The following is a 25,840-nucleotide window of genomic DNA, read 5'->3' on the forward strand; positions in this document are numbered from 1 at the left end:
TGTTTTCGATCTTGTAGCGTCCAGAAACTGTCACTAGTGGTCGAAGACTGCCCACCGGATTTAAATGACCAAGATCTAGGGCGTGCCATGTAGACACATCTACGGTTCGGCCTAAGAAGCTCGGTCCTTAGGTAAGCAAAGACAGCTAGCGCCTTAGAGGTTTACATAATGTGATGATCCGTGAGACGGTGGCGTTGAACCCGCAAGCGCCGCCCACGGCCACACGTAGCCACGGGGGTAGTATTCAGATGCGGCTGCTCCCGCGGTGTCGCGCTGCTGTTTTTAAAACGGCCGCCATCTGCTACGCGCAGCCGATCGGCGATGGCGGCGTGATGAATTCGCGTCTGGCGCCAGTCGCGGGCAGCCGCCAGATTGATGGCGACTGTCGCGCCGCATATGCATGGCCGTCTGGGTCACCTGCCGGCGGGCCTTGCCGCGCCGGACGTTGACCGCGCCGTCCCGGCACCGGCCGACGTGCCACGCCAACACCGACACTCAGCTAAGATGGCGCATCATCTGTCTAAAGCTTTAGAATTACTCTAATATCCCAATGTCAAGCCTAACTAATAAATCACATTTTTTTCTGAACCGAGTGCTAGAAGGTTTGAAGAATAATGTACAAGCCAACCACTTCTAATTTAATTCTGTCATAACCTCGACATGTAGACCGTCTGAGAAATCATCCTAAAACAAAGTAAAGTCGTATGGCATGCAGACACAGCCGTGTACTGAAAATCTCTAGAGGAACATAAGGTTCCAAATGATTGGAAAAGAGCACAGGTTGTTCCAGTTTTCAAGAAGGGTCGTCGAGCAGTTGCGCAAAACTATAGGCCTATATCTCTGACGTCGATCTGTTGTAGAATTTTAGAACATGTTTTTTGCTCGCGTATCATGTCATTTCTGGAAACCCAGAATCTACTCTGTAGGAATCAACATAGACTCCGGAAACAACGATCGTGTGAGACCCAACTCACTTTATTTGTTCATGAAACCCAGAAGATATTAGATACAGGCTCCCAGGTATATGCCATTTTTCTTGACTTCCGGAAGGCGTTCGATACAGTTCCGCACTGTCGCCTGATAAACAAAGTAAGAGCCTACGGAATATCAGACCAGTTGTGTGGTTGGATTGAAGAGTTTTTAGCAAACAGAACACGGCATGTTGTTCTCAATGGAGAGACGTCTACAGACGTTAAAGTAACCTCTGGCGTGACACAGGGGAGTGTTATGGGACCATTGCTTTTCACAATATATATAAATGACCTAGTAGATAGCGTCGGAAGTTTCATGCGGCTTTTCGCGGATGATGCTGTAGTATACAGAGAAGTTGCAGCATTAGAAAATTGCAGCGAAATGCAGGAAGATCTGCAGCGGATAGGCACTTGGTGCAGGGAGTGGCAACTGACCCTTAACATAGACAAATGTAATGTATTGCGAATACATAGAAAAAAGTATCCTTTCTTGTATGATTATATGATAGCGGAACAAACACTGGTAGCAGTTACTTCTGTAAAATATCTGGGAGTATGCGTACGGAACGATTTGAAGTGGAATGATCACATAAAATTAATTGTTGGTTAGGCGGGTGCCAAGTTGAGATTCATTACGAGAGTCCTTAGAAAATGTAGTCCATCAACAAAGGAGATGGCTTACAAAACACTCGTTCGACCTATACTTGAGTATTGCTCATCAGTGTGGGATCCGTACCAGATCGGGTTGACGGAGGAGATAGAGAAGATCCGAAGAAGAGCGTCACAGGGTTATTTGGTAACCGTGATAGCGTTACGGAGATGTTTAGCAAACTCAGGTGGCAGACTCTGCAAGAGAAGCGCTCTGCATCGGGATGTAGCTTGCTGTCCAGGTTTCGAGAGGGTACGTTTCAGGATGAGGTATCGAATATATTGCTTCCCCCTACCTCCTGAGGAGATCACGAATGTAAAATTAGAGATATTCGAGCGCGCACGGAGGCTTTCCGGCAGTCATTCTTCCCGAGAACCATACGCGACTGGAACAGGAAAGGGAGGTAATGACAGTGGCACGTAAAGTGCCCTCCGCCACACACCGTTGGGTGGCTTGCGGAGTATAAATGTAAATGTAGATGCAGATTCCAAAGAGCATGTTCAGCAGCCTAATTGAAAAGGTTTTACCGATGCTCCGCGCCCACAGGCACTTTTCCTTCGCGGAATATGAGATCTGTGTACGTAACTGTGTCTGTTAAACATAGGTGACAATATTTCGCGCGTGTGTAGTACACTGTCATGTTCGTGTTGGATATGATGAGAGAAGAGCACCACGGAGGCCGCCGAGATTAAAGTTCCCATCTGATGGACGGATCACCATCAATCGTCACACGTCTTCGCGTGATTAGACACTGCGAAGAGGTCCGCAATTTAAACCAGACATTGGCGCAAAGGCAGGTGATCAGAAACTTCACGCCAATACCCTTCCGCTCCTCTACGCCACTAAAGCATTGGGAAAATTGCCAACAGCACGCGGCGTACTCGGATGGACACTCATCCAAGTACTGTCCACGCCCGACGGTGCTTATCTTTGGTGATTGACGGGGACGGGTTATCCAGCTCAGCACGGCTGTTGACAGGCGTCAGCCTCGGCGAGCAAAATGGAATTCCCGAGATAATCCTCGGGAAGGGGAATGGACGTTTGTCCCGTCGACGACGAAGGCTCTACAGACGGAGGATAAGCCTGAATAAGGGTAGGACGCAGCAGAAAATTAATCGTTTTCATTTTCTTTACTTCACGGTTTAGGCAGTACGCCTATTCCGACTTCAAAATTTTAACGTGTTTTTCTCGACCTTACAATGTCTCTTTTTCCTCAGGGCAGATGCTGCCTCCATTTCAACATATATTCTTCCAGTCCGCAGTTTAAATCAAATATTCCTAATTCTTCTTGTATATTTTCATTTTTCACAATACTGTCCCTCGCCCCCCTTGTACCACCTTACAGAGATGTTAGAAATCTCGTTTCAACTGATTTTACGCTGCTTTGGGCTTTCTTTTGTTTTTATTTTTTTTTCAGTCGAAGATTCACTGTCGTAGAGCAAGACAGTTACAACCATTGTTTCGTAAAACTTTAATTTTGTGTCTTTCCTCGTCTTGTTCTTTAAGGTTTTTATTTACATTTCCACCCATGTGCTGACATTTATTGATTCATTTCTGTACGTCATTATCATCACTTAAGTTCCTTTTGCATCCTAAATATCGAAAACAATTGTTGTAGTGCCTCGTCTTCAGTGACAGTTTTTCATCGGACCTGGTGTTTTCCACAGTTGGCTGTATCTTTAGTTTTACTGTTGGATGGTTCCAATGGCTCTGAGCACTATGGGACTTAACTTCTGAGGTCATCAGTCCCCTAGAACTTAGAACTACTTAAACCTAACTAACCTAAGGACATCACACACATCCATGCCCGAGGCAGGATTCGAACCTGCGACCGTAGCGGTCGCGCGGTTCCAGACTGAAGCGCCTAAAATCGCTCGGTCACAGCGGCCGCCCTTATTGGTGGATATTTTGAGAGTGTGACATTATTTTCCTAATTCATACAATCTACACTCCATATGTTGTAAGTTTACTAAACAAACCGTACTTTTTTCAAATGAAACATGCCAGCATTTGCGCTAGGCGATGTAAGGAAATGGCGAAGTATTTAAATCTGGATATCCGGACGTGATTTAACCACTGTCGTCTGGAACGCGAGTCCAGTGTGGTAGCCACTATCCAGCTTTGCTCAGTGCCATCTACAGTCCTGAAATAATTCTCGCATTCGTCCTGAAAATGGCGACGAATGCGAGGGGTAGCCGTAAAGATTTAATTATCACTTCGAAAAAAATTAATAATGTTGCATAATTAATTTTTTGTTTGTTCGCAGGTACGTGTCTGGTCTTGGCAGACATTGAAACCCACCCTCATCAGTACCGTAGCCGGTAGAGGGGCCAAAACAAATTCATAACGAAGGAGTTACGCAAATTGATCACAAATTGATATTCATACAGGTATCGACACAGCGTTCTCGCTCCAGACACATTTTTTTCTCTCTTGTCGTCAGCACATTCCCTCCTAAAGTCTGGGAAGTTGAACAAGTCACACCAATATTCAAGAAAGGAAATAGGTGTAATACGTACCACTGACGTCGATTTGCAGTAGGATTTTGGAACGTTATGAATTACCTGCAAGGAAATGACCTGTTGACACATAGTCATTTTGTATGTGTATAGATCCCCAGTCCAAGTGTCGACACTTTTTCAATAAATTAACAGAAGTTCTAGATAAAGTCTCAAGTACAAAGGTCAAATTAATTCTGTGTAGGGGCATTAACATCGACGCTAATATCATAAATGATTCCAGCAGTACCTTCACAAATATCCTTCAAAGTTTTGGCATGTCTCTATTGGTCAATAGTGCAAGAAGGGTTACTACAATGACTGCATCAGTAATTGATCATATGGCTACAAATATTGACAGGGAAAAATGCGATGTAGCTGTAAAAGATCTCAGACTATCAGACCATCTCTGTCAAATAACAATAGTAAAATCAGACATCGAATCATTCCCTAAACTACAAGCCTACAAACTACATCTATCAGAAATCAAAATAACAGATTTTTCAAAAGAACCAGAGAAACAAAGCTGGGATGAAGGGTATAAGAATTCCAATGTGAATATGAAATTCTCTAAATTCTCCACATAGTTTAAATTAAACTTTGAAAAGGAATTTTCAAAAGTACGCATGTTTGTATCAACTTCTCACAGCCGGCCGCTGTCGCCGAGCGGTTCTAGGCGCTTCAGTCCGGAATTACGCGGCTGCTGCGGTCGCAGGTTCGAATCCTGCCTCGGGCATGGATGTGTGATGTCTTTAGGTTAGTTAGATTTAAGTAGTTCTAATTCTAGGGGATCGATGACCTCAGATGTTAAGTCCCATAGTGCTTAGAGCCATTTGAACCATTGGATCATCTCACAAGAACAGATGGATAACAGCAGGTATAAAGAAGTCCTCCCAAACACTTAAACACCTCAGTTCCATGAAAAAGATCCGCAATGGTCCAGAACTCTTACATTTCTATCATAGGTACACAAAGATCTATATGAAGGTGCTGATTACTGCAAAAAAGTCATTTAATGACAAAATAATATATAATGCAGAGAATAAAAACAAAGCAGTCTGGGATGTTATAAAAAAGGAAACAGGAAGAGGCAAAACAAACCCAGAATAACATACTGCTAAGGGAGGGGGATAAAGTAATAAATGATCCACTACACTTAGCAAACTATACAAACGAACATTTTTCAAATATTGCAGAGAAGTTACAGCAATAATTCCCCTAAACAAAAATACCTGTAAATAATGTTGCACTAAATACAATGATGTTACTTCCAACAACAGAGAATGAATTCAATAAAACTGTTCAAAAATTTAAAAAATAAGAAGTCAGTAGGCTTAGATGAAGTACCAGTGTGTGTACTGAAGCAATGCATAGGGATTATACAAGGCCCCTTAACAAATATAATAAATGAATCCTTCACATCAGGGAATTTACACAGCAGTTAAAACAGGCAGGAGTTCTACCTTTGCTTAAGAATGGTGATGCAGAAGATATAGAAAATTACAGTCCCATTTTCCTGCTACCACCATTCTCAAAAATAATAGAAGCAATTATGAAAGACAGATTAATGAATTACCTGAATAAATACAATATTTTAAGCAAATCACAGTTTGGTTTCCGAAGTGGCAAAAATACAGAGTCAGTCATAGTAGAATTCACAAAAGCTGTATTTGATGCTCTTGATAAAGATGAGTGTGCACAGGCATATTTTTGGATCTTTCTAAGGCCTTTGATATAGTCGACCACAAGATTCTTTTAAATAAATTAGAGGCATTAGGAATAAGAGCGGTAGCTAATGACTGGTTTCGATCATACCTCGCAGATAGGGCACAAAGAGTAGAGAAAACACATACTTCAAATAGATCCAAACATTTAGTAAAGCACTTATCAGAACCAAAATACATTAATATAGGGGTTCCGCAAGGTAGCATATTAGGACCAATACTTTTCCTGATATACATCAATGACTTTCCCAGTAGGTTACTAATGGTGAAAAAATTCTCTTCGCTGATGACAGTAATATTATAGTCACTGAGAAAACAAGAGAACTCCTTGCAGAGAAAGCAAATGAAACTCTCAAGGAAGTTTATGATTAGTCAAATGGTTCAAATGGCTCTAAGCACTGTTGGACTTGACATCTGAGGTCGTCAGTCCCCTAGACTTAGAACTACTTAAACCTAACTAACCTAAGGACATCACACACATCCTTGCCCAACGCAGCATTCGAACCTGCGACCGTAGCAGCAGCGCGGTTCCGGACTGAAGCATCTAGAACGGCTCGGCCACATCGGACGCCTATGATTGGTCAATAATTATTAAAGAGACATTGAACATAAAGGAAACTAATGCCATGAATTTCGGTTTGAAGAAGAAAAATGACAATGTTAACTGAAATGTAGATGGCACCTCTATACACTGTGTAACAATTGCAAAATTTCTAGGAATGAATATTGATTCTCAGTTGAAGTGGTGTGAACACACAAAGGTACTTGCAAACAGAATGTCATCAGCATGTTATGCCCTTAGAATCCTATCATCAATGTGTAACATGCAGTGTCTTTTAGTTACATATTATTCATATGTACACTCAGTTCTTAGCTATGGCATTCTTTTTTGGGGAACAAATGCAAAAATATGAGCACAATTTTCAAACTCCAGAAACCAGCCATAAAAAAAACAAAAATACTAGTCTAGCTCATTGTAAAGAACTTTTCAAAACACTGGGGATTTTAACTGCTCCATGTGAATACATTTACCAGTCAGTTGTACACATAAAAAACAACATTGGTAATTTACTGCACAAACAGCTCTGTCCATGACCATGCAACAAGAGCTACACTCAACTTACATTTACCAAGAGAAATAACATAAAAGTCAAAACAACATTTTCTACCGAGGAATAAAACTGTACAATAAATTACCAAAGGAGATTAAAGAAATTGTAGAAATATTTAAAGAGGTAGCTAAACAGTACCTGTTATGCAATACATTTTATACATTGACGCAATACTGAGATAAAACAGAGTAGGGGTTTGATAAAAAAAATGCTATACAAATAAATAATAATAATAATGATTATAAAACTTTCCACATTCCACGTAACACCTTCACTTTATGTTTTTTCATTCTTTTTTCCTTTCTAGAAATACTTAACCTCAAGCTATGCATAGCACAATACTAAAACCTCTTCCTCTTTCCGAGCTCAACATCTCTCTCATTACGGAGGGACGCTGACTCAGTTTTTCAGGAGATCAAATGGGAAGTTGCGATACAGAAAATGGCCCAGAGATCGACAATGTGTGTTTGTGTGTGTGTGTGTGTGTGTGTGTGTGTGTGAGTGTGTGTGTGTGTGTGTGTGTGTGTGTATGTGTGTGTGTTTGTGCTTGTAGTGAGTGAAGTGTTATGAAACAATGTGTGTATTGTGTGTGCAGAGACTGATGGTGAGATATGAGTGAAAAGTGTGGCATTACATTATTTAATAAGTAATTTGTAAAAAAAAAGTATTGTATACCAGGAGTAAATCTAATGATTGTCTCTAACTAGAAGTCTGTAAATGTATGTGTGTACGAATTAGCTTATTTTAAATTGGTCTAAACTTGTAAATACTTTGACATGTCCTATATCCTTGTAAAAATAGAACTACAAATGAATAAAGCTACTGCTACTATTACTACTACTACAGTAAATATTTAGAAAATATTGTTCTTGTAAAACACAACTAGCTCTTTATACACCCGAAGTAGTTAATGGTATTGACAGGGGATCTCAAATTAATTCTACATTTTTAGATTCCCAGAAGACTTCTGACATAGTTCATCACAAGCGACTTCTAATCAAACTGTGTGTCTACATAGTTTCGTCTCAGTTGTGCGACTGGTTTGGTGGTTTCCTGTCACGAAGGTCACGGTTCGTAGTAATCGAAGGAAAGTCGTCGAGTAAAAGAGAAGTGCTATCTGGCGTTCACCAAGGAAGTGTCATAGGCATTCTGCTGTTCCTAATATATATAAACTATTTAGGACACAATCTGACCAGCCTTCTAGATTGTTTGCAATGATGCGTTAGACAACGATCGGTCATGCTTTAGGAAAGACAAAGGCACCAGAGAGGCAATTTTGACGTTGCCGTTAGTAATGCAAGCAAGACTAAAGAAATGTCAAGACACGTTTACAGGATCTGTCGACCTGGAAAAAGCGTTCGACAAAGTAAAATGGGGTGAGATGTTCGAAATTCTGAGAAAAATAGCGGTAAGCTATAGGGTGAGACGGGTAATATACAATATGTACAAGAGTAAGAGGAACTAATAAGAGTGGACGACCAAGAACGAAGTTCTCGGATTAAAAAGGGTGTGAGACAGGGATGTAGTCTTTCGCCCCTGTTCAATCTGTACATCGAAGAAGCAATGATGTAAATAAAAGATAGGTTCAGAAGCGGGATTAAAATTCAGGGTGAAAGGATATCAATGATACGAGTAGCAGATTTCATTGCTATCCTTCGTGAAAGTGAAAAATAATTACATGACCTGCTGAATGAAATGAACAGTACAGAGTAAATCGAAGAAAGACGAAAGTAATGAAAAGTAGCGGAAATGAGAACAGCGATAAAGTTAACATCAGGATTGATGGTCGCGAAGTAGATGAAGTTAAGGAATTCTACTACCTAGGCAGCAAAATAACCAATGATGGACGGAGCAAGAAGGACATCAGAAGCAGACTAACACTCGAAAAAAATGCATTCCTGGCCGAGAGAGGTCTACTAGTGCCAAACATAGTCTCTAATATGAGGAAGAAATTTCTGGGAATATACGTTTAGAGCACAGCATTGTATACTATTGAAACATGGACTGTGAGAAAACCGGAACAGAAGAGAATCGAAGCATTTGAGATGTAGTGCTACACACGAATGTTGAAAATTAGGCGGATTGGTAAGGTAAGCAATGAGAAGGTTCTGGACAGGATCGGAGAGTAAAGGAATGTGTGGAAAACACTGAAAATGAGAAGGGACAAGATCATATGACATCTATTAAGACATCACGGAATGACTTCCATGGTACTAAAGGAGCTGTAGAGGGTAGAAACTGTAGAGGAAGACAGAGATTGGAATACATCCAGCAAATAACTGAGGACGTAGGTTGAAACTGTTATTCTGAGATGAAGAGGTTAGCACAGGAGAGTAATTCGTGGCAGACCGCATCGAATCAGTGAGAAAATCAAAATAAAATGCAAAATTATTTAGGCACGATCCTGAATGGTGCGAGAAGTGGCAATTTTCCCTAAATAACGAAAACTGTGAGATCATCCACTTGAGTACTAAAAGTAAACAGATAAATTTCTGTTACACTATAAATCACACACATCTAAATTAACTAAAGACCTATTAATTACAACTGCAAACAACTTAAATTGGAGCGACCACACAGATGACGTTGTAGGGAAGGCGAACCAAAGACTTCGTTTCATTGGCAGTAAACTTACAAGCTGCAACAGATCTACTAAACAGACAACGCACGCTATGTTTCCTCGTCCTCTGCTATGGTATTGATGTGCAGTATGGGATCCATACCAGATGGGTTTGAAAGAGGCCATTTAAAAATTCCGAAAAGGTCATCCTACCTTGTATTATTGTGAAATATGAGACAGAGAATATCTTGCATAGGGTACGCGAATTGGTGCAGCAACCATTAAAACAAAAGCAAAGACAACTGCAGTTGGCACAGGATCACCGAGGATGGACCGTGGGATGACCCACGTTTATGGGTACACTTGATCTACAGTCGAGATCGGTGACACCGTCATACTGGTGAACGGATGCTCGAAAACTGCACCATGACCGAGTGAGGTGGCCCACACTGGACTCGCATTCGGGAGGATGAAGGTTCAAACCCGCGTGCGGCCATCCTGATTTAGGTTTTGACGTGATTTCCCTAAATCGCTTCAGATGAATGCCGGAATGGTTCCTTTGGAAGCGCACGGCCGACTTCCTTCCCTAACGCGATGGACCGATGACCTTGCTGTTTGGTCTCCTCCCCCAAATCAACCAACCAACCATGCACCGTGTACGATCGCAGGCCTGTAATGGCAGTTTTATGCTGTGGAGGACCTTGACCTGCGCTTCCACAGGAACTGTGGATTAAGTAAATATTATTCATCGTTTCAATCTCGATATTTTCCCTAACAGCGACGGCATCTGCCAGCAGGACAACTGTCCATGTCATATGCCAGAATCGTCCTGCTGCAGTTTGAGGAGTATGTTAGTGAACTCACGTTGACGTCTTGACCACCAAATTCGCCTGTCTGCAACCGACTGGATACGTCTTTGCACGCTATCGGGCTCACAAACCACGGGCCCATAATTTGTGGGAACTCCGTTACCTGTGCACAGACATTTGGCGCCACGTACGTCAGGAAAACTACCGAGGACTTGGCGAATCCATGCAACGAAGAATCGCTGCTATACTGCAACCCAAAGAAGGACCAACAAGTTATAAGGCAGGTTGTCGTAATATTTTGACTCATCACACTGGTCTGTAAAGTAAATCATTTCCTTTTAGTCATCTTCTGACTCCTGCACTAACCTCCTTATCTCAGAATAGCACTTGCACCCTATCTCCATAGTTATTTGCAGGATGTAGTCCAATCTCTCTCTTCTCCTACGTTTTTACCCTCCGCATCTCCCTCTAGCACCACAGAGGTTGATCCCTGATATCCTATTCCTTCTTCTTGCCAGTATTTTTGATATGTTCCTCTGTTCGCCGATTCTGCAGAGAACCTCCTCATTGCTTGTCTCATTTGTCCTCAAGATTTTTTACATTCTTCTGTAGTAACACATCTCAAACCCATTGATTGTCTTTTGCTCCTGTTTTCCCACAGTCCATGCTTCTACAAAGCTGCGCTCCAAACATACATTCAAAATTACTTACTCAAATTAAAGCCATTGTTCGTTACCGCCAGGATCATCTTGGCCACCACACTGGCTAGTCTGCTTTTGATGTTCTCTTTGCTTCGTGAGTCACGAGCTATTTCCCTTCCACGGCAGCAGAATTCCTTTACTCTGTCTACGTCGTGATAGCCAATTTTGATGTTAAATTTTTCATTATATCATTTCTGCTGCTTCTCATTACTTTTGTCTTTTTCCTGTCCACTCACATATTCCGTATTCATTGGACCGTTCATTCCATTCAACAGATACTGTATATCGTTGATATCCTTTCACCCTCTTTGACCTTTCTTTTATTTCCGTTATTGCTTCTTCGATGTATAGATTATACAGTAGGGGCGAAAGACTGCATCCGTGTCTTACAACCTTTTTAATCCGAGCACTTCGTTCTTTATCTTCCGGCCTTTTTGTTCCTTCTTGCGAGGACGTAGTCAAGATTTTGTCAAAAGCGGGTTATGGGGGTCCGATTTGTTAAAGCGGACCTTAGAAAGGCTCATGTTTTTCATTTACTCAGAAAACACTTTTATTTTTTGAATTTTATGAACATAATTTGCTTTTGGAAGGCTTTCATACAAATAGTATTCGGTCCATAAAATTACGCAAGAACCCTTTTCTTAAAAAAGTATATAAAGAATGCCCAAATGCACAATTAAATATTTCGTTATTTGACAAGATAGTGAGTTCACTATATTGTCAAACAAAGTCTGATTCTAATGTAATGTACTGCCTCTTAACTGTTAAAACACAACTCAGCCTTCTAATACTGTATAAGATTCTCTATCACCTCTCGGAATTCCGAAAGCGGCGTGCTAACGGGCGTAGTTATCCTTCTGGGTCGGATAAAATTTCCGTCATTTTAAACAAATGAATATAATTCATGTCATGTCCTTGCAAAACGCAGCATCAAGGTTTTGTCGTGCATGGTCGCATATTTTGCCCTTATAGAAAGTAAATTAATGCGTATTGCTTTTTTTAAACCTAATATGACATTTTACAGGATAAACATCTCTCGGTGTACATGCCGCGTCAATTCTGGATAAAACTCCAAGCTTTCGACCACTACCTCCATGGTCGTCGTCAGGGCTAAAACTGACTGTCGTGAGCTATTTTTTTTTCTTTATTGAATTTCAATTCCCCCCGAAGGGGGCGGGCTGGCAGCAGCTTAGTATGCCGCTCTTCAGCCAACAGATTTTGTGACAAAGATCAAGAGAACAAAGAATAACAAAATAGGCGATAAAATCGGAGACTTAGAGAGTAACAAGGCGAAAAGAAATCGTGGAACTTAAAACAACAACAGAGGGATGATGATGCTAATAAAAATACATACGAAGCAGACAGGGAAAACAATAGACAATTAAAAAAAACACGGCGACAGTCTGGATTCTGTTCGCAAAAGACATAAAATTCACACCTAGCGACAGCATGGTTTCCGTTCGCAACACGAGAAAGACAAACAACACTGAATAGTCACTGGAACACTGCACTAAAAAGTAGGCAAATGTGACACCACAGTCGAGAGCAGGCGGGGGAACGTCGTGAGCTAGCGAGGTTCCCACTTTTATACGCCAAGGACGGCTTCTGATTGGCTGGAATACGTCATAGCAACAGCGATATGGCGCGTAGTGAAGTGGTGCCCTCTACTTCCATAGATGTAATTTCTATCCTGCGTTGCTTGCAGCGCCATCCCTTGAATCAGGAGGTAAAGTGCGGGAAGTTTTTCTCTGCGATTTTTCTTTATGCAGTGCACTCTTCCAAGTGTTGCTAAGTGCATAGCCGTTGTCTCTGTTAAAGTTATTATCGCTGAGTCTAATTTCGACTGCTTCCCGGATCACAGAGTCCCAGTAATTCGATGCGTGGGCTATTACTCTGGTTTCTTCAAATAAAATCTTATGCTTGTTAAGCAGGCTATGTTCAGCCACCGCTGATTTTTCCAAATACCTGTATTTTAGGTGGCGCTGGTGCTCGATGCAGTGGTCGGCAACGGTTCTTACAGACTGGCCCACGTAATTCTTGCCGCATTCGCAAGGAATAGTATAAATTCCCGGCACTCTTAAGCCGAGACTATCGTTGACTGATCTCAACATTTCCTTAATTTTCCTAGGTGGTCGGAAAACTGGTTTTATTCCTTGCCTCTTCAGGACTCTGGCTATCTTGCTCGTTGTAGCACCGCAAAAAGGAAGCCGCGCTATGTGATGGTCCTCTTCTTGTATATGGCTGGCATCGTGTCTTACTTTCTTGGACAAAACTGATTTAATTTCACCGGCGGAATAACCATTCCTCTTGAAAACAGTCGTCAAATGGTTAATCTCGGGAACGAGGTGGTCCTTGTCGGAAATAGTCCTGGCTCTGTGTATTAAAGTATTCAGCATAGCTCTCTTCTGAGACGGATGATGGAAGCTATGGCTATGCAGATATAAGTCTGTATGGGTTGGCTTCCTGTACACAGAATGGCCCAGTCGTCCATCCGGCTTTCGCTCTACCAACACATCTAAAAAGGGTAACTTCCCTTCCGTCTCTACCTCCAATGTAAATTTTATGTTTGGATGTACACCATTTAAATGTTCGACGAACTGCTGCAGCGTGTCGCTGCCGTGTGGCCAGATTAAAAAAGTATCGTCGACGTATCTGTAGAAGCATGATGGGCGGAGGTGAGCACTGTTCAACGCTCGTTCTTCAAAGTCCTCCAAGAAAAAATTCGCTATAGCTGGTGACAACGGCGAACCCATAGCTGTTCCATCCGTCATTTCATAATAATTTCCACTGTATAAAAAGGAAGTGGTCGTCAAGGTGTGCCGGAACAACTTCAAAATTTCTGAGGAAAAATGAGCAGCCAACAGTTGTAAGGTGTCATCCACAGGTACTTTGGTGAACAGAGAAACCACGTCGAGGCTGACCATGATATCACTTGGGCCTATCTTCATCTGTTTTATGATATCAACAAACATTTTTGAATTCTTAATATGATGCGGGCAGTGACCAACTATAGGCGCCAACAATTTAGTTAAGTGTTTTGCAAGCCTGTACGTAGGAGAGCCAATAGCGCTAAGAATCGGTCTCAACGGGACGTCCTCCTTATGAACCTTTGGCAAACCGTACAGTCTTGGTGGCCTAGGCGCTCTCGGCCGTAAGTTCTTCACCAGTTCGTCGGAGAGGCCAGAGTTTTTTAGTAGCTCCCTTGTCTTCCTGCTGAGCGCCGATGTGGGATCCCGTCTGAGAATCCGGTATGTGCTATCCTCCAGTAATAATCCAACTTTCTTGTGGTAATCCTTAGCATTGAGGATTACCGTGGCGTTTCCCTTGTCAGCAGGTAGAACAACCAGATCTTCGTCTTTCTGCAACAATTTCAGTCCGTGTCTCTCCTCTCTGCTGATGTTTGACTTAGGCGGCTTGGATGTCGCTAAAATCCGGCTAGTAGCAAGCCTTACGTCGTCCGCTGCTTCTTGAGGAAGATGACGAACTGCTTGTTCCACTCCACTAATAATCTCAACCACCGGTAACTTACGTGGAGCTGGGGCAAAGTTCAATCCTTTACTGAGAGCCGAGATGGTAGCTTCATCAAGTTCCTTGTCAGAGAAGTTGATAACAGTGCGGTGAATGCCGTTGGACCCAGTAGTTTCTTGATCACGGTTAAGCCGCTCAAATTTATCGGCCTGTTTCACCGTAGTCCTGCTTAAATTGGCTCGTTGGTGTGCCGCCAAAGTCATATCCACCCATTCCCAGTCCAATGGTGAGAGGACTCCGGCCAGAAGTAAATGGCAACTAAATAACAGACGAGCGTTCATGTCTAGTTCATACCTGGTATGACGTATCCTCTCTTTCACAATAGCATGGCTGGTCTTTCGTAAAATTCTATTTACTGCAGCGGTTCTGATGTGATGTTTGACGACTGCAAACTTCGGTACTACCTCCTTGTCACGACAGCGTTGTAAAAAAGCCAGATTGCTCAGCAACTGAGACTGTTTCAGGCGCAGCTTCTCCAGGTGACGAACGCTGCGCGCTATATCCTCCCCGTAGAGGAAACTAATATGGCTACGAAGTCTTTCGCGACGAATTTCTTGGATAAACATCTCTCGGTGTACATGCCGCGTCAATTCTGGACAAAACTCCAAGCTTTCGACCACTACCTCCATGGTCGTCGTCAGGGCTAAAACTGACTGTCGTGAGCTAGCGAGGTTCCCACTTTTATATGCCAAGGACGGCTTCTGATTGGCTGGAATACGTCATAGCAACAGCGATATGGCGCGTAGTGAAGTGGTGCCCTCTACTTCCATAGATGTAATTTCTATCCTGCGTTGCTTGCAGCGCCATCCCTTGAATCAGGAGGTAAAGTGCGGGAAGTTTTTCTCTGCGATTTTTCTTTATGCAGTGCACTCTTCCAAGTGTTGCTAAGTGCATAGCCGTTGTCTCTGTTAAAGTTATTATCGCTGAGTCTAATTTCGACTGCTTCCCGGATCACAGAGTCCCAGTAATTCGATGCGTGGGCTATTAATCTGGTTTCTTCAAATAAAATCTTATGATTGTTAAGCAGGCTATGTTCAGCCACTGCTGATTTTTGAAGTTGTTCCGGCACACCTTGACGACCACTTACTTTTTATACAGTGGAAATTATTATGAAATGACGGATGGAACAGCTATGGGTTCGCCGTTGTCACCAGCTATAGCGAATTTTTTCTTGGAGGACTTTGAAGAACGAGCGTTGAACAGTGCTCACCTCCGCCCATCATGCTTCTACAGATACGTCGACGATACTTTTTTAATCTGGCCACACGGCAGCGACACGCTGCAGCAGTTCGTCGAACATTTAAATGGTGTACATCCAAACATAAAATTTACACTGGAGGTAGAGACGGAAGGGAAGTTACCCTTTTTAGATGTGTTGGTAGAGCGAAAGCCGGATGGACGACTGGGCCATTCTGTGTACAGGAAGCCAACCCATACAGACTTATATCTGCATAGCCATAGCTTCCATCATCCGTCTCAGAAGAGAGCTATGCTGAATACTTTAATACACAGAGCCAGGACTATTTCCGACAAGGACCACCTCGTTCCCGAGATTAACCATTTGACGACTGTTTTCAAGAGGAATGGTTATTCCGCCGGTGAAATTAAATCAGTTTTGTCCAAGAAAGTAAGACACGATGCCAGCCATATACAAGAAGAGGACCATCACATAGCGCGGCTTCCTTTTTGCGGTGCTACAACGAGCAAGATAGCCAGAGTCCTGAAGAGGCAAGGAATAAAACCAGTTTTCCGACCACCTAGGAAAATTAAGGAAATGTTGAGATCAGTCAACGATAGTCTCGGCTTAAGAGTGCCGGGAATTTATACTATTCCTTGCGAATGTGGCAAGAATTACGTGGGCCAGTCTGCAAGAACCGTTGCCGACCGCTGCATCGAGCACCAGCGCCACCTAAAATACAGGTATTTGGAAAAATCAGCGGTGGCTGAACATAGCCTGCTTAACAAGCATAAGATTTTATTTGAAGAAACCAGAGTAATAGCCCACGCATCGAATTACTGGGACTCTGTGATCCGGGAAGCAGTCGAAATTAGACTCAGCGATAATAACTTTAACAGAGACAACGGCTATGCACTTAGCAACACTTGGAAGAGTGCACTGCATAAAGAAAAATCGCAGAGAAAAACTTCCCGCACTTTACCTCCTGATTCAAGGGATGGCGCTGCAAGCAACGCAGGATAGAAATTACATCTATGGAAGTAGAGGGCACCACTTCACTACGCGCCATATCGCTGTTGCTATGACGTATTCCAGCCAATCAGAAGCCGTCCTTGGCATATAAAAGTGGGAACCTCGCTAGCTCACGACAGTCAGTTTTAGCCCTGACGACGACCATGGAGGTAGTGGTCGAAAGCTTGGAGTTTTATCCAGAATTGACGCGGCATGTACACCGAGAGATGTTTATCCAAGAAATTCGTAGCGAAAGACTTCGTAGCCATATGACATTTTACACTTTAATCCACCACCTTTTCAGGCGTTTAGTGCGTAATATTACGCTATTATTCATAAGCAAAAGCATATGTGAACACGTTAACAAAACTCAAGACGCGCTTCCGATGACTTCGACGCTACAGCAACCCAGGAGATGTTTTGCTGCAACACGATAACGTTTGGCCTCACACAAGACTGAGGACTACTGAACACATCGCAAAACAGGGTTGGGCAGTGTTACCCCATTTACCCTACAGCCCTGACCTGGTCCTCTCGGACTTCCACTTGTTTGAGCCATTAAAGAGTGCCATTCGTGAAAGACATTTTGAGGAAGATGAGGAGGTGATTACCACAGTGAAGCACTGGCTCCACCACCAGGGCAAGGATTGGTACCGACAGGGCATACACGCCCCTCTTTCGCGCTAGAGGAAGGCCATAGAACGGGATGGAGATGATGTGGAAAAATAGGGTGTGTAGATAAAACACCATTCTTTCGTGTGTATAATTCTCATTATGTTCAACAAAAAACTGTTGAAAAAAATGTGGTGCATTACTTTCTGGGCAACCCTCGTGTATGGACCTGGAAGGGTCTCAGACATCTATATATGAGACCTTAAAGGTACTGCAAAGGTCTATGGAACCATATAGTTTCATTTGTCTCGTGCAAGGAGGTTGCAATAAGTTTATAAATCTACCTTTGTGACTAAAAATATTAATCAGCGTTTTCTACACATTCTGTCACTGAATATATTGAAATTTTGAATGCATGTATGAAAGAGATGACTATATAGTGTGAGCTATATTTCTGTAAGCATAAATGTAAGATGTGCGGCCCCAGAACGGTAAAACAACTCTGATATCTCATGTTCTACTGCACTCAAAATCGATACCTCGATTTTTTTTTTTTTTTTTTTTTTTGTAGGACTGCAGCTCTCGAATTTCTCTGCATTTCCTTCGAAAAATTAATAGTTTATTCCTAGAAAGATCGCTTACTGTGTCGGTAATTCCTTTTAAGAGTACGTATGCAGTAACAGCTTTTAGATTCAGAGAACATGTAAGAAAAATACTTAAGACCTGTTCTTACATCTTTAGATTCAGAGAAAATGTGAAAAACAAAATTGCAAAGATTATACTTAAGACATCGATTACTACATGCAACTAGAATATTTACCAGAAAAATAACGCTGAAACAATTGAAATACATATATTTATCTTATTGTGAAACCAAATTCAAGTCTTTACGAGTTACATGCTGCTTCTTTAGAACAGATTTCAGCAAAAAGCTTCTCACCTCATAACAATAAGTAGAGTATTAATTTCATATATGCATGCAGTAATCATGAATGTACTTTGATAATATGAACATTGCTGGTTGAATTTACGTAAGACAAGAAATTAAATACTTAAGACAGATTATACTGTGTAAGATGTTTGGAATAACAGATTATACAGGTGTGATGGGTATAAATTCAGATATTTTTATATGTGGTAATTGAATATCCACAAAAATCACTGCGTTGTTTTTTTTTCTCTGCATCTAGCAATTTTCTCACAAACACGTTACATAATTTACTGCCTGTTGTTTTCTGCATGGGCGTAACTGCACCACTAAGTGAACTATGCCTGTCAGTATAGGTTAACAGTTCTGTGTCCACGTGCCCACACTTCAACACCTGACCTGCTGCTCATGGGAAATAAGCATTAATGGCTTTTTCTTGTCACGTATACTTGGAGGAACGAATCGACCTAAAAACGTATGATTCGTAATAGCTGTTGTTATTAGTCTGCATGTGACGTAAATACTGATGTAATGTTCAGCATACTGTCCTCAGTCACCAGCAGAAATATCTTTACTTATACCTGTTACACCCTCTATATGTTCTTATGTGAAAGTATAATTACTTATCGATATTAACGAGTGAACCAAATGTATTAACAGAAATAACCAATTAAGTAAATGTCATACAAACGTGGTCGAAAGTTTGGACCCAAAAGTAACAGAGGTCTAATTATGTAAAATACCAGACTCGTCAAGGGCAGAAATAACAAATGTAATATAAAGAAGTCATCTGATTTTTGGACTGTTACGATTTCGCTGATGGATGTCATAAATTAAAAAAGTGTAGAACATAAAAAACCTTGAAACTTCCTGGCCGATTAAAACTGTATGCCGGACCGAGACTCGAACTCGGGACCTTTGCCTTTCGCGGGCAAGTGCTCTACCAACTGAGCTACCCAAGCACGACTCACGCCCCGTCCTCACAGCTTTACTTCTGCCAGTACCTCGTCTCCTACCTTCCAAACTTGACTTGGTAGAGCACTTGCCCGCGAAAGGCAAAGGTTCCGAGTTCGAGTCTCGGTCCGGCACACAGTTTTAATCGGCCAGGAAGTTTCATATCAGCGCACACTCCGCTGTAGAGTGAAAATTTCATTCTAATAAAAAACCTTGTAGTTTAAAGTTTAGTGTGACGAAAATTTGTAAGAATGTAGAGAACTGTTGTAATTATGTTTTAACTGGGCACAGCGTGCGGTAGACTGTAAGACACTAATTTTTGCAGCGGACTGTATGTGTTTGATACGAGCATTTTCGAATAAATGAACGTCAAAATAACTGTCTTTAGGGTCCCATCTTCATCGTTAGCAGATGTACTGTAGCACTGGCGTAGGTCCATGACAATGCTCCAGCTGATCACGGGAACGTTATTCTGTTGCTATTATTATTATTACTGTTATTGTTATTATTATTCGTGGCTGATTTAGATTCAATGGAATGTTAAATCCCCCAGCAGAAGAGCTCCCATTACGTACTATTTGATGATCGATTGACATCAGGGAACAGGCAGAGCAAACGCAGCGGCCTAAATTACAGATCACGATCTCTATAGAAGACTAGGCAAAAATTACTTGATATTTATATAGTCATCATCTCTCCACTGTTGTAGAATCTATTCACTTTCATTTTTCAAGAGAGACTTAAATAATCCAATGTAAGCCCCAATTAAGAAAGATGATACGAAAGATGCCAAAAACTACTGATCTCTTTTATTGCTGAGAGTATCTTCCAAAAATTTGATAAGGGGATGCATTCTAGAATAACATCTCACCTTAGCAACAATATATCTTCAGCAGATCACAGTTTGGTTTCAGAAGGGTTTCTCTAGTGAGAATTCCATTTACAGGTCCACTCAGCAGATTTTACAGGCTATGATAAAACAGCGCCGGTTGGTATTTTCTTCGACCTGTCTAGCATATCTGACTGTATCAGTCGCAGGACTCTCCTAGATAAATTGAAGTTTTGTGGGACTGATGGTACAGACAACAAATGATAATGTCATATCTGACCAAAACAATACAGAAAGTTGTACTTAATAATTCAACTAATATATTACTTTTGAATGCATTACAGGAACAGCAGTGATCAATGTCTTATAAATAATTACTATTAAAAACAGTCTTGATCACGATTTATTTAACAAGGTGACCGGTTTCGACCACTACTGTGGTCATCTTCAGACCATTGAGCAGGAACCTCTTTCTGTTGGAGAATCACTACTATTTCCTCGTGAATTTTGTTGTAAATAAGGCACTACAGTACAAAAGGAACAATGGTGTATATAATTACAAAGCCAGAAGGAAAAATGACATTCGTTACTTCACATTAAGGATTTCTTTAGAATAAAAATACGTGCACACCGCTATAACAAAAATTTTTGATCCCTTGTGTCTGACAGAGAACAAGGTAAAAGTTTCTCCTTGACAGTTCCTTCTATTCCGTAGAAGAATTTCTATTACTGAAATGTGTAATAGGTGATGGGAAGGAATTACTAACTCACATCTGTTTATTAATTTGCAATGTGTATTTAAAATGACTTGTAGCACATCATTACAATGCACTGTGCATTCATGGACGATGTAACGAACTAATTAAACAACTAGATGTCCCCATCTTCTGTCTGAAAATCAGCCAGACGTTAACCACTTTGAAAGGTGTATTTACCCACCTGAAAGAAAGCCGACTAGACAGGGATTCCCAGGTGATAAACCAACAGACAGTTGAAACAAGTGCGCAGTACCGAGTGCTAATACACCCAGACGTCCTTCGACACAAAACACTTGCCGTAAATGGAAACAGATGATAAGACGTATTGCAGCATGCCTTTGGTATCTTATCTCCTCCTTCTGGCTGTACAGGAAACACTTTTAACGACGGCATATTCTTTGTCTTTCGCACGAAACTGATACCCTATGCGACTGCCAGTAAATAAACCCAGTGGTTCTTGCGAAATTCCCTTCTTCTCTTTACCGCGCTACGCTAAAAACAAGACACCCACACAGTTATTACTCTGAGTGACTGTAGCAAAACAGTGGTTCATTGTTAGAAATTAAGTTCTCTTACGATCGGTTTTCGGATCTCGCGGAATTCAAATCCCGATATCTTGCTTTTTAACGAGCAGTCAGCGAAACCTTCAGGCTTCTTGCTTCTTGTGCTGACTCAGACTTTCACTGTCACTAATGTTTCGCTGATATAATTTCATGCCATCGAATCTGCATGGCTTGCAACCCAATTGCCGATTTTCATTTCATGTTATTAAATTTAATTAACTTGCTAATTATTTTTACTTATTCTGGTCGTCGTCACCCGTTACAAGTTTTTCCTTCTAATGTTAATTACTGCAACAGGATGTTGCAGATAGTGCAGTAACATATGTATTTAATTTTTCTTTTGTAAATGGAACATATATCAATCCATTCAAAGGAAGCACATGCCGAGCTATCACTAAGAACGGGAACCATCATCTCCTGATGACCGAACAGTCAGCATCCTACTGGCTGCAATCAGAGCCTTAGAATACACTGCCCACGCTCAAATTACTGAATACCTACTGAAGTTCACCATATATGCAAATATCAGTCCATCGTAGCACAATCACTGCATTAATTAAGGTAACAACGTGAGCCAAAATACTGAGTCTAATATACTTAGCCGGCCGGTGTGGCCGAGCGGTTCTAGGCGCTACGTCTGGAACCTCGGGACCGCTACGGTCGCAGTTTCGAATCCTGCCTCGGGCATGGATGTGTGTGATGTCCTTAGGTTGGTTAGGTTTAAGTGGTTCTAGGGGACTGATGACCTCAGAAGTTTAGTCGAATAGTGCTCAGAGCCATTTGAACCATTTTAATATACTTAAGAAAGGCGTTTGATACCGTCAACTTTGAGAAAAAAGCGACCGCTAAAATTTTTATATAGCACACTGAAGCTGTTTCAAAGACACGAGCTGAAAAACAGGCAATAATGTGTGGTCTGTGGAAATCGAAAGTCTTCCTGAAAGACTGTCCTTTCAGGACTGCCACAGGTCTCAGCCCTAAACCCACTTTTATATTCTGGTTTGTCAATGGTACCTCGTACGTTCTGCTCCTCCTGTAAATATCCTTTTTATGCTGGCGACCTCCATCTCCACCAAAGTGCCAGACATGAAGAACTTACTACTGTGATCGTTCAGATGAATGACGATGTATCTTCACTTGTTAGATGGGCGCAAAACGCACGAGTTGAAGTAGAAGCGAAGAAGTCCCATGTAACCTTAATATCCTACTAAGGGTGAAATTAACCGTGACTGCTTGTGTGCGTTACATCTGCAACACCCGTCTACTTGACCACGTCATTGCTTCATACACCCAGTTGGGTCGGTTGCGGCCAGACGAGTTACGTGACTACCATATGCTGTGTCTACTTCATCGGCTCCTCGGTGTTCTGCTCGCATCAGTGATTAAGTAGCTGTCATCTCATCGCAATCGAAACACAAGGCCTCACTTATTTAGTATTCTAGCTGTGCTCATCCATAAAACATTAACATTCGCAAACTCCTTGTCAGTTTGTCTCATCTTTCCCCAGTTATGCTTCTTTATGTTTCTCAATCAGTCGCGTCACTTCCTCCCCCCCCCCCCTTTTCCGTCAATCTTCATTACGCCTCATGGTCTACATACACAAGGGTATTCTGCCAATCACGCTCAGGTGCCTGGCAGAGGGTTCATCGAACCACCTTCACATTAATTCTGTTATTCCACCCTCCGACAGCGCGCGCAGAAACCGAACACCTATATCTTTCCGAGCGAGCTCTGATTTCCCTTATTTTATTATGATGTTCTTTTCTCCCTGTGTAGGTCGATGTCAGCAAAATGTTTTCGGACTCGGAGGAGAGAGTTGGTGTTTGAAAGTTCGTGAGAAGATACCGCTGCAACGAGAAATGCCTTTGTTTTAATTATGTCAACGCTAAATCATGTACCTAGTTGGTGTTTGAAAGTTCTTGAGAAAATGACACCGCAACGAGAAACGCCTTTTTTAAAATTACGTCCACCCCAAATCATGTATCATGTCCGTGACACTCTCTCCCCTATTTCTCGATAATGCAAAACGTGCTGCCCATCTCTGAACTTTCTCGATATACTCCGTTAATCCTGCTTGGTAAGGATCCCACACTGCGCAGCAGTACTCTATAAAAGGACGAGCAAACGTAGTGTAGGCTGTCTCTCTAACAGACATGTTGCATCTTCTAAGGGTTCTGTCAATAAAACGCAGTCTTCGGTTCGCCTTCCCCACAACATTTTTTACGTGTTCTCTCCAATTTAAGTTGTTCGTAATTGTAATTCCTAGATATTTAGTTGAATTTACGGCATTTAGATTTGATTGATTCATCGTGTAACGAAATTTCCACGGATTCCTTTTGGCATTCGTGTGGATGACCTCACACTCTTCGTTATTTAGGGTCAATTGCCAATTTTCACAACATAGAGATATCTTCTCTAAATAGTTTTGTAATTGGTTTTGATCTTCTGATGACTTTAGTAGACGATAAACGACAGCATCATCTGTGAAAAACCTGAGAAGGCTGCTCCGATTGTCTCCTAGATCGTTCGTGTGGATAAGGAACAGCGGAAGGCCCATAAAACTACCTTGGGAAACGCCAGAAACCATTTCTGTAGTCATTTGTATTTGCTGCTGTACTTGTCATTAGCGAACGTAAACTTTTTTCTGCACTGTAATAATTTCTAAATGTTGTATTACGTATTAGATGTAACTTAATATCGTAAATAATGTACTGCAAAAAAGTATGCACGATTATGACCTAATAGCCGTATTCTTGGCAGGTTGAATCAAACAACAGATAAATATTTATTTCTGAATGCTTTAGCAACTGGCGCAGTTGTGCCTTGAGAATGGCAGGGTGTGCTCCTGCCGAAATATCGGCGGTGGTCGACGACGTCACCCGGCAGCAAACCCGTAAATTATTTGATGTGATACAAATCTACGAGTGTCTTAGATGTAAGATAACAGTTATTTTTATCATTGTCACTTCTTAGTAAAACCGTGAGGGCATCCTTCTTAGATTATTGCTTCTATTTTGCAGCAAAATTTTAGAACATAGAAATACAAAAGGCCTAAAACAAGAAAAAGGATTTTTCCCAACCTCAGGTAGCGCAAACGCTTCTGTAGATAACACCGAAATCATTGTAGCATATTCTGTTAGACTCCTTGCTACACTGACATGAAAGGATGTCACATACAATCAGCACTCCGAATGAGTAACTTGTCACCAAAGAGAGATTTGGCATGTTATTTTGCGCTCCCTGTGGTGACAGCCATGTTCTGTGTGGTCACTCTGCGATTGTTTCGAATGCAAGAGAGTTCGTGTGTGATCTTATAAAAAATACAGTTGTCGAGTTTCTTTTCGAAATCATGCCTGTTATTACTTCAACGTACAACGGCATGGACTGAAGTAATAAAACTACAAACATCTGTAATTTCAAGTGAGTGGTGTTTGAAAATATTATCTTTCTGTGGCCTTGAACATTTGTGTCGTACACCGGCACAGAAAGGACATTTGCATGTTTAGCTTTACGTGAATAAGTAAATTTATTTGTTTTATCCTAGATTTCCATTGAAACACCAGCTGCTGACAAAGAAGTGGGACATTGCGATGAGTTGAGAATTTTGGTTTCCAACTGAATATGCAGGATGGCAGCCCCTCTGGCCTCTTCACAGACTTATTAAGGGCCGTCAAACCAACCAGTCTTGCATTTCTAAAGTCTGAATTTGCATACAGGCAAATTAATGTTATTTCGTAAGCGTATTACACTGACATACAAAGTAGGTAATAGGTTGCTATTTACCAACATGTACACAATTAGCAGCAGGATGCAAGCATATCAGAATTCTGTTCATTTCACACTGGAGACGAGCTGTAGCAGCAAAACGCCTTCGCTAGGGCAACCACTCGCAACAGCATTGAACGGTCAGGAGGCAACGGGGAGTTTTCGGGCACAGCGAATTGTGGACGGAGCCCCGTCACATGACTGGTGGCTTTGTCGGGTGTCATGGACAGAGCGATGGACGCTCGCTATTTTTACACTGGCTGGGATAAGTTTTCTCGCGAAAAGCTCTTATTTTGGTCAGGAACGCGCCAGCTCGCCGCCACGCCTGTGCTATTATTTGGGACGTTTCGGAGAAACGACCTCCGAGATCCACAGGATGGCTAACAGAATGGCGCCACATGTAGCACCCCAATTATCAAGTCTAGACGAATATTGTCGTAAGGCCATAAATGGCGAAATCTTTGGTAATCGGCAACTATTGGTCGAGTCCTGGTACAGCGCAGCAGTCGCTCTCTGGACGCGGGGCGGAAGAGAACGGGAGGTGTTGTTGGATCCTTGCCACCGTATGAGTCTGCCGCCTACTTTGCCGCCATTGCTGCACAGTAATTTCATTCACATTTTCACTTGTCTGCCCACGCCGAGAAACACTTCGAGATTTTTCGCGCTTGCGCTTGGATCGATCTCCAAAACG

At 41.9% G+C, this 25,840-nt stretch overlaps 1 non-coding gene across 1 annotated transcript; it reads right to left on the minus strand.

The window, feature by feature from the left end:
* Nucleotides 1–19,168: 19,168 nt before the first annotated feature.
* Trnas-cga (transfer RNA serine (anticodon CGA)) lies at nt 19,169–19,243 on the minus strand. The gene has a single exon. It is a non-coding gene; the product is annotated as a tRNA-Ser (tRNA).
* Nucleotides 19,244–25,840: the final 6,597 nt, after the last annotated feature.

Source organism: Schistocerca nitens, chromosome 1 (genome assembly GCF_023898315.1).
Source record: "Schistocerca nitens isolate TAMUIC-IGC-003100 chromosome 1, iqSchNite1.1, whole genome shotgun sequence".
Lineage (NCBI taxonomy): Eukaryota > Metazoa > Arthropoda > Insecta > Orthoptera > Acrididae > Schistocerca > Schistocerca nitens.